The sequence below is a fragment of the Arachis ipaensis genome, chromosome B10, assembly GCF_059453495.1.
Source record: "Arachis ipaensis isolate K30076 ecotype BB chromosome B10, ASM5945349v1, whole genome shotgun sequence".
Classification (NCBI taxonomy): Eukaryota; Viridiplantae; Streptophyta; class Magnoliopsida; order Fabales; family Fabaceae; genus Arachis; species Arachis ipaensis.
Window position 1 is genome coordinate 98,179,642 of NC_142435.1, and position 8,248 is coordinate 98,187,889.

General features: G+C 41.0%; 1 non-coding gene across 1 annotated transcript; it reads right to left on the reverse strand.

Annotated features, from left to right (window-relative positions):
• Positions 1–4,453: 4,453 nt before the first annotated feature.
• Positions 4,454–4,557, reverse strand: LOC148581014 (small nucleolar RNA R71). Its single transcript, XR_015899330.1, has one exon. It is a non-coding gene; the product is annotated as a small nucleolar RNA R71 (small nucleolar RNA).
• Positions 4,558–8,248: the final 3,691 nt, after the last annotated feature.

An 8,248-nucleotide genomic window follows, 5' to 3' on the forward strand; every position in this document is an offset into this window, starting at 1 on the left:
AAACAAGCTATATACACACAAACCATCACTAATCAATCTAGGGCTCAACATAAACATAAAATCACAAGGGTTTCAAGAGATCTTACCTTGCCCAACAGTTTTGGAAGCCAAAACCACAAGCAATCAAGTGCTAGAGTGCACCTAAACACCCAAAACGCAAGATTTCACTCAAAACCAAACCCTAAAACTCGAATTTCTCAAAGGCAAGAAAACTAGGCAGGGAAACTCGAGAAACATACCACAAAGCTTGAAAGAAGTGACAGGCTTGACGAAAACTTCGCGTAGTCGCTGACGGCACGCAAATCGGAGCACCGTAGCTCGAGATTTTTGCGGATTAAAGTAATGTGTGAATAGTGCTCTTCTCTCTTTTCTTTCTTCTCTCAATTTTCTGGTGTGTGTGTGTTGTGTTGTGGCTGAAGGGTTCATTTTTTTTTTTTGGTTTACCCAAACGGTATCTGGTGCACGAAATTGTGATCTCTGGTAATGGCTTCTTAGGCCAGATACTCTGATCTAGTTTTACAGTCTGTCACAACTTCGATACAACTAACCAGCAAGTGCACTGGGTCGTCCAAGTAATACCTTACGTGAGTAAGGGTCGAATCCCACGGAGATTGTTGGTATGAAGCAAGCTATGGTCACCTTGTAAATCTCAGTCAGGCGGATATAAAACAGTTATGTGGTTTTCGAATATTAATTAATAAAATTGGGATAGAGATACTTATGTAAATCATTGGTAGGAATTTCAGATAAGCGAATGGAGATGCTTTCGTTCCTCTGGACCTCTGCTTTCCTGCTATCTTCATCCAATCAGTCTTACTCCTTTCCATGGCTGGCTTTATGCAAGGGCATCACCGTTGTCAGTGGCTACATCCCCTCCTCTCAGTGAATAATATGCTCACGCACCCTGTCACGGCACGGCTATTCATCTGTCGGTTCCCGATCATGCTGGAATAGGATTCACCCTCCTTTTGCGTCTGTCACTAACGCCCAGCACTCGCGAGTTTGAAGCTCGTCACAGTCATTCAATCATTGAATCCTACTCAGAATACCACAGACAAGGTTTAGACCTTCCGGATTCTCTTGAATGCCGCCATCATTCTAGCTTACGCCACGAAGATTCTGGTTAGGAGATCTAAGAGATACTCATTCTAGCTTAATTCATGTAGAACAGAAGTGTTTGTCAGGCACGTGATGCCAAGGCATCATAGGCTAGTTTCACTAGCATTTTTCTGTTAGTTTTAGTTGTTTTATGCATTTTCTTGAGCTTAAAGTAACCAAAAATGGTTAAATGAAGAACAAAGTAATGAACCATCCAAACAATATGATTTTGATGCAAATTCCATGAGTTTTAGTTATATTACTTAAATGCTATGAATGAAAGATTTCTCATGAAATTTTGCAAGACTTTGATGCAATTGTTTGGATGATTTCAGGGAAGAAGAGGCTAAGCAAGGAAGCAACAAAATCAATAAAGGAAGCTTGAATATCACATGTGGAGTTTAAGTTCCAGTTTAAGCCTAAACTGGAGCTTAAACGCCAAAATCATGAAGGATAAGAAATGCTGGGATTGAAGTTTAACCTCCAGTTTGACCTCAAACTGGAGGTTAAACGCCAGAATGAAAAGCCTCACTTAAGGAGCATTCCACGTTTAACCTCCAGTTTGACCTCAAACTGGAGGTTAAACGCCAGAATGAGTATGCCACCCAGGGAGGAGTTCCACGTTTAACCTCCAGTTTGACCTCAAACTGGAGGTTAAACGCCAGAACCAGGAAGAGTACCAGGGAGCCATTCCACGTTTAAGCTCCAGTTTGACTCAAACTGGAGCTTAAACGTGTTCGATAGCTTTTCTACTCCAGGGTTGCTCTCTCCATCTCCACGTTTAACCTCCAGTTTGACCTCAAACTGGAGGTTAAACGTGTTCGACACCTCCAGGGCCACCATTCCAAGCTTCCACGTTTAACCTCCAGTTTGACCTCAAACTGGAGGTTAAACGTGTTCGACCTCCAGTATGCCTCCACCCTTTTCCACGTTTAACCTCCAGTTTGACCTCAAACTGGAGGTTAAACGTGTTCGACCTCCAGGGCTGCCTTTCCTATCTCCACGTTTAAGCTTCAGTTTAACCTTAAACTGAAGCTTAAACGTGTTCGACTACATGACTCTCCAGGGCTACCTTCTTCCATTTCCACGTTTAAGCTTCAGTTTAACCTTAACTGAAGCTTAAACGTGCTTCTACAAAAGGCCTCACTGGAAGTGTCTGGCGTTTAAGCTGCAGTTTAAGCTTAAACTACAACTTAAACGCCACTCTTGGAAAAGGTTTCTGGGCCAAAAATATTGTGATTTAAGTTAGTCTTTGAGCACAAATATTAACTTAAACTTACTTTGGTATGAAACCCAATTGAATATCATGGTTTATGGGATTGGGCCTGAAGGATTGATGAGTTTGAAATCTCAATTTATTGAGTCATGTGTCATTATTTGATTATCACTAAATTGGCTCAATAAATGTTACAGGATTTGGATCAACAACCTCATCAAGGTTATGGATCATAAACCCAAGGCAAAAGGAAAGCAAGGAGAGGCCTCAAAGCCCAAGAAGCACAACTGAAGCTCAATATAGAAAGTGTATAAATAAGATAGAAGTTAAGTTAGAGAGGACTTTTACTTTCACTTTTAGCTAGTTTTCCTTTTCTTTGTAATTGAATTCAGAGCTATGATTCACTAAACCCCCTTTCATTGGGTTAGGGAGCTCTATTGTAATTCAATGAATCAATAATAGTTTATCTTCTTCTTCAATCTTTTCTCTTGAATTTTGTTAGAAAGCTTCTCGATCTAATTCCATTGAGTAGTTGTCTTGGGAAAGAAACTACTCATACTTGGAATCCTTCGGAGCCTTGGGAAAGGAATGGAGGATTCATGCTAGAGAAGCTTTCTCACAGTGGATTGGATTGGGGTTTGGATGGATATTGTGACATGTAATCCTACCAAATTGTGGTTCATGAAATTGTGTGGTATAATCAGTGATCAAGCATCATCTCTTCTTATGAACATTTAAACCAAGGGATTGGGAATTTGTTTGTTTTTAGAGAGAATTGGTGAGCCAAGGGATTGGGATCCAATCATATAAGATTGCCAAGCAAAATTCAATGAACGCATTGGTTGAGGAAGAGATAAACATGTTTTGATTCGGAGATCTCAATATCTCCTATAACCCAATGAATTCCCCATTTCTGATTTCCACTTTCTCTTTACATTCTGCAACTCAATTCATGCAACACCCCCATTCCCTTTTAATTTCAGCAATTTAGTTTCTGCTCTTTAATTCATTGCAATTTAAGATTCCGCCATTTTAATTTCTTGTCATTTACTTTTCCCGCCAATTTTACATTCCGCAATTCTCATCTCAATCTTGATTCCGCTCAACTAGAACACACTTCTAATCCGAATTGCTCACTCAACCAATCCTTGTGGGATTCGACCTCACTCTATTGTGAGTTTTTACTTGACGATAACCGGTGCACTTGCCGGAAGGAATTTTGCCGATCGTGCAATTTCCTAAATCGTAGCATAACACGTTTATGCGCATCAAGTTTATGGCGCCGTTGCCGGGGATTGGTTTTCGATTGACAATTCTCAAATTGGAAGCTAACTAGATTGAGCAATTTTCTCTTGCTTTGTTAATTCTGTTCAAGATACTTGTAGAATTTTAATTCCTGCACTTGGTTACATGCTTTCCTTCTTTATGCCTTAAAACTCATGCAACTAACTCACTGACTCACTAACTGTTTGAATTAATTCCTCAATTGAGCTAACCATACTCTTCCATTAACCAAGAGTATTTCACTTGTTTGTGTTTGAGCTGTGTTCTTGTATGACAGGTAGGAGAGGAGAGACATCAACTCCTCCATATACCGAACCAGAGAGGACCCTTCATAGACTTAGAAGGGAAGCAAGAGGGAAGAGAGTAGTGGGAGAAGAGGAATCTGAAGGAGAATCTGAGGACAATTTTGAGGAAGCTTTAGATCTCAACATGGATAGAGAAGTTCACAACCATGAGAGAGCTGATGGAAACGATGCCATCCCTGAGAGGAGGGTTCTTAGTTCATACATAAACCCAACCTCTGGGAATTGTGGTAGTAGCATCCAGAAACCACCCATTCAGGCCAACAATTTTGAGCTCAAGCCACAGCTAATATCACTTGTGGAAAATCATTGTTCCTTTGGAGGAAGTGCTAATGAAGACCCAAACCAACATCTCACAAAATTCCTGAGAATTTGTGACACTGTGAAGTCCAATGGAGTCCAGGAAGATGCCTATAAACTGCTTTTGTTCCCATTTTCACTTAGGGACAAAGCAGCTAAGTGGCTGGAATCATTCCCAAGGGGGAGTCTAACAACATGGGATGAGGTGGAAAGCAAGTTTCTGGCACGTTTCTACCCTCCACAAAAGGTCAATAGGCTTCGATCTGAGGTTCAGACTTTTAGACAACAAGATGGTGAAACTCTCTACGAGGCATGGGAGAGATTCAAGGACTTGACAAGGAAATGCCCACCAAACATGTTCCATGATTGGGTGCAACTGCACATCTTCTATGATGGGCTCTCTTATGAATCAAGGAAGGCTGTAGACCATTCATCAGGAGGTTCATTGAACAGGAAAAAGACTGTGGAAGAAGCCATTGAAGTGATCGAGACAGTGGCTGAGAATGAGTACTACTATGCATCAGAAAGACACAACACTAAGGGAGTCATGGAGCTGAACCATGTTGATACAATTCTAGCCCAAAACAAGGTGTTTGCCAAGCAACTAGCAGAGCTTACCAGGCAATTAGAAACAAAGCAAGTGGCTGCAATACACACACAAGATCAAGAGGAAGTAGGCATTGAAGGAGGTGATTGGGATGAGGCTAACTATGTGGGAAACCAACAAAGGCAATCATATGATCCACATTCCAACACTTACAACCCAGGCTGGAGAAACCACCCAAACTTTGGGTGGGGAAACCAACAAACCCCACCACAAAACCACAAACCTTACAACCACAACCAACATAACAATTCCACATACCAAAACTCCAACCAAAGATCATACCAAGCCACACAAAACACTTACCACCAACCATCATATCATGGCCAAAATAATCAACATACCCAACCTAATCCGAACCAACAATTTCAAGAACAATTAAACCGGATAGAAGGAATGCTTGCAACCATGAGCCAAGACATAATTGAATTGAAAGCTTTTAAGGAAGAAGTAAATTCTAACTTGCAAAACCAAGGAGCTGCCATCCAGAAGCTAGAAAATCAAATTTTGTATTTGACTAAGCAAGCCCCTGGGACAAGCGGTTCTCATGCTGCCAAGGCTATTGCAAGGGAGGAATGTAAGGCCATAACCCTCAGAAGTGGAAAGAATCTAAAGGAGATTTCAAGGGAAACCACAGAGGATGAAGCAAAGGAAAATGTGAAAGACAAAGAACAAGGACAATCTGTTACACCGTTTGCAACAAAAGAAAAAGAAAAAGAGGTCTTGAAGCCTTACACACCTAAAGCACCTTATCCTCAACGTTTGATGAAAAGTGAAAAGGATGGCCAATTCTCCAGGTTCTTGGAGATTTTCAAGAAGCTTCAAATCAACATTCCCTTTGCTGAGGCAATAGAGCAAATGCCACTCTATGCAAAATTCTTAAAAGAATTAATGACCAAGAAGAGAAGCTGGAGAAATGAGGAAACTGTGTTGTTAACTGAAGAATGCAGTGCCATCATTCAGCACAAATTGCCTCAGAAATTGAAGGACCCAGGCAGTTTCCAAATCCCCTGCATTATAGGAGAAGTCATGGTGGAGAAGGCCTTGTGTGACTTAGGGGCCAGCATCAATTTGATGTCGCTAACAATGATGAGAAGAATGAAGATTGAGGAAGCCAAACCAACAAGAATGGCCCTCCAATTGGCAGATCGAACTTTTAAATTCCCTCATGGGATAGTTGAGGATTTGTTGGTGAAAGTGGGAGAATTTATATTTCCTGCTGATTTTGTAGTGTTAGATATGGAGGAAGAAGCCAAAGCTTCAATAATTCTGGGAAGACCCTTCCTAGCTACTGCTGGAGCCATCATAGATGTACAAAAGGGTGAACTCACTCTTAGACTACATGATGAGAAATTGGTGTTTAATGTATTCAAGGCAATGAGCTATCCATCAGAATCACTAAGGGAATGCATGAGGGTTGATGTAGTGGACATTGCAGTACAAGAAACTTTTGAGGAAACAATAAAGGAAGTGGCAGAGGAGGAGTTCACCAAAGATATTGAAGTTAGTGATATCAAGGGTGCTGACACAACCATGCTAAGCATGCCAGAGAAAGTGAAAGAAGAAAAGGAAGCACCAAAACCTGAGCTCAAAGCATTGCCCCCTAATCTCAAGTATGCATACTTGGGTAGTGATGAGAGTCACCCTGTTATCATTAGCTCGGACTTGAGCCAAGAACAGGAAGAAGAATTGATCAAGGTGCTGCAAACTCATCAAGATGCCATTGGATGGACCCTAGCTGATTTGAAGGGGATAAGTTCATCCATATGCATGCATAAAATCTTATTAGAAGAGGATGCTAGACCCTCCATTCAAGCTCAGAGAAGATTGAATCCCGTCATGAAAGAAGTGGTACAAAAGGAAGTCAGGAAGTTATGGCAGGCAGGGGTAATCTACCCCATTTCTGATAGCCCATGGGTTAGTCCCATCCATGTAGTTCCCAAGAAAGGTGGCATAACTGTGGTGCCAAATGAGAAGAACGAACTCATACCCACAAGAACCGTTACTGGGTGGAGGATGTGCATAGACTACAGGAAGCTCAATGAAGCCACCAGAAAAGATCATTTCCCACTCCCATTCATGGATCAGATGCTTGAAAGGCTTGCCGGACATGCTTACTATTGCTTCTTGGATGGATATTCAGGCTACAACCAAATAGTAGTTGATCCTAGTGATCAAGAGAAAACATCATTTGTTTGTCCATATGGAGTTTTTGCTTATAGACGCATGCCCTTTGGATTGTGCAATGCACCTGCCACTTTCCAAAGATGCATGTTGTCCATCTTTTCGGACATGATTGAAAAATTTATTGAGGTCTTCATGGACGATTTTTCTGTGTTTGGGGATTCTTTTCCCAGCTGCCTACACCACCTTGCCTTGGTGCTTAAGAGGTGCCAAGAGACTAACCTAGTATTAAACTGGGAAAAGTGTCATTTCATGGTCACAGAAGGAATAGTCCTTGGCCACAAAATCTCTAATAGAGGCATGGAGGTGGACAGAGCTAAGGTGGAAATCATTGAAAAACTACCTCCACCAAGTAATGTCAAGGCAGTTAGGAGCTTTTTGGGACACGCTGGTTTTTACAGAAGGTTTATTAGAGACTTTTCTAAAATAGCCAAACCTTTGAGTAACTTGCTTGTCTCTGATACACCCTTTGTATTTGATAAAAATTGCATGCTAGCCTATGAACTTTTGAAGCAAAAACTTTCCTCTGCACCTATCATTGCACCACCTGATTGGAATTTACCTTTTGAACTGATGTGTGATGCATCAGACCTTGCTATTGGGGCAGTGTTAGGACAAAGGAAAGACAATTTGGTACATGTGATTTATTATGCCAGTAAAGTCTTGAATGCTAACCAAAGGAATTACACAACCACTGAAAAAGAACTCTTGGCAATAGTCTTTGCATTTGAAAAATTTAGATCTTATCTCATTGGATCTAAAGTCATTGTCTTCACTGATCATTCAGCTTTAAAATATTTACTTGCTAAACAAGAATCTAAACCGAGACTTATTAGATGGGTTCTTTTGTTGCAGGAATTTGACATTGAAATTAAAGACAAGAAGGGTGTAGAGAACAAGGTGGCAGATCATTTATCAAGGATACCATGTGAAGAAGGAAGCACACAAAGCACACATGTAAATGAGTGCTTTCCTGATGAACAACTCATGATAATTCACAAAGCACCCTGGTTTGCAGACATAGCAAACTTCAAGGCCACTGGGAGTGTACCTTTGGAAATTAACAAACATCAAAGGAAGAAATTGGTAAATGATGCCAAATACTTCATCTGGGACGAACCATACTTGTTCAAAAAATGTTCCGATGGCATACTCAGAAGATGTATATCCGAGGAAGAAGGAAGGGAAGTTTTATGGGACTGCCATGGCTCCACTTATGGAGGGCACTTTGCAGGAGAAAGAACAGCAGCTAAGGTGTTG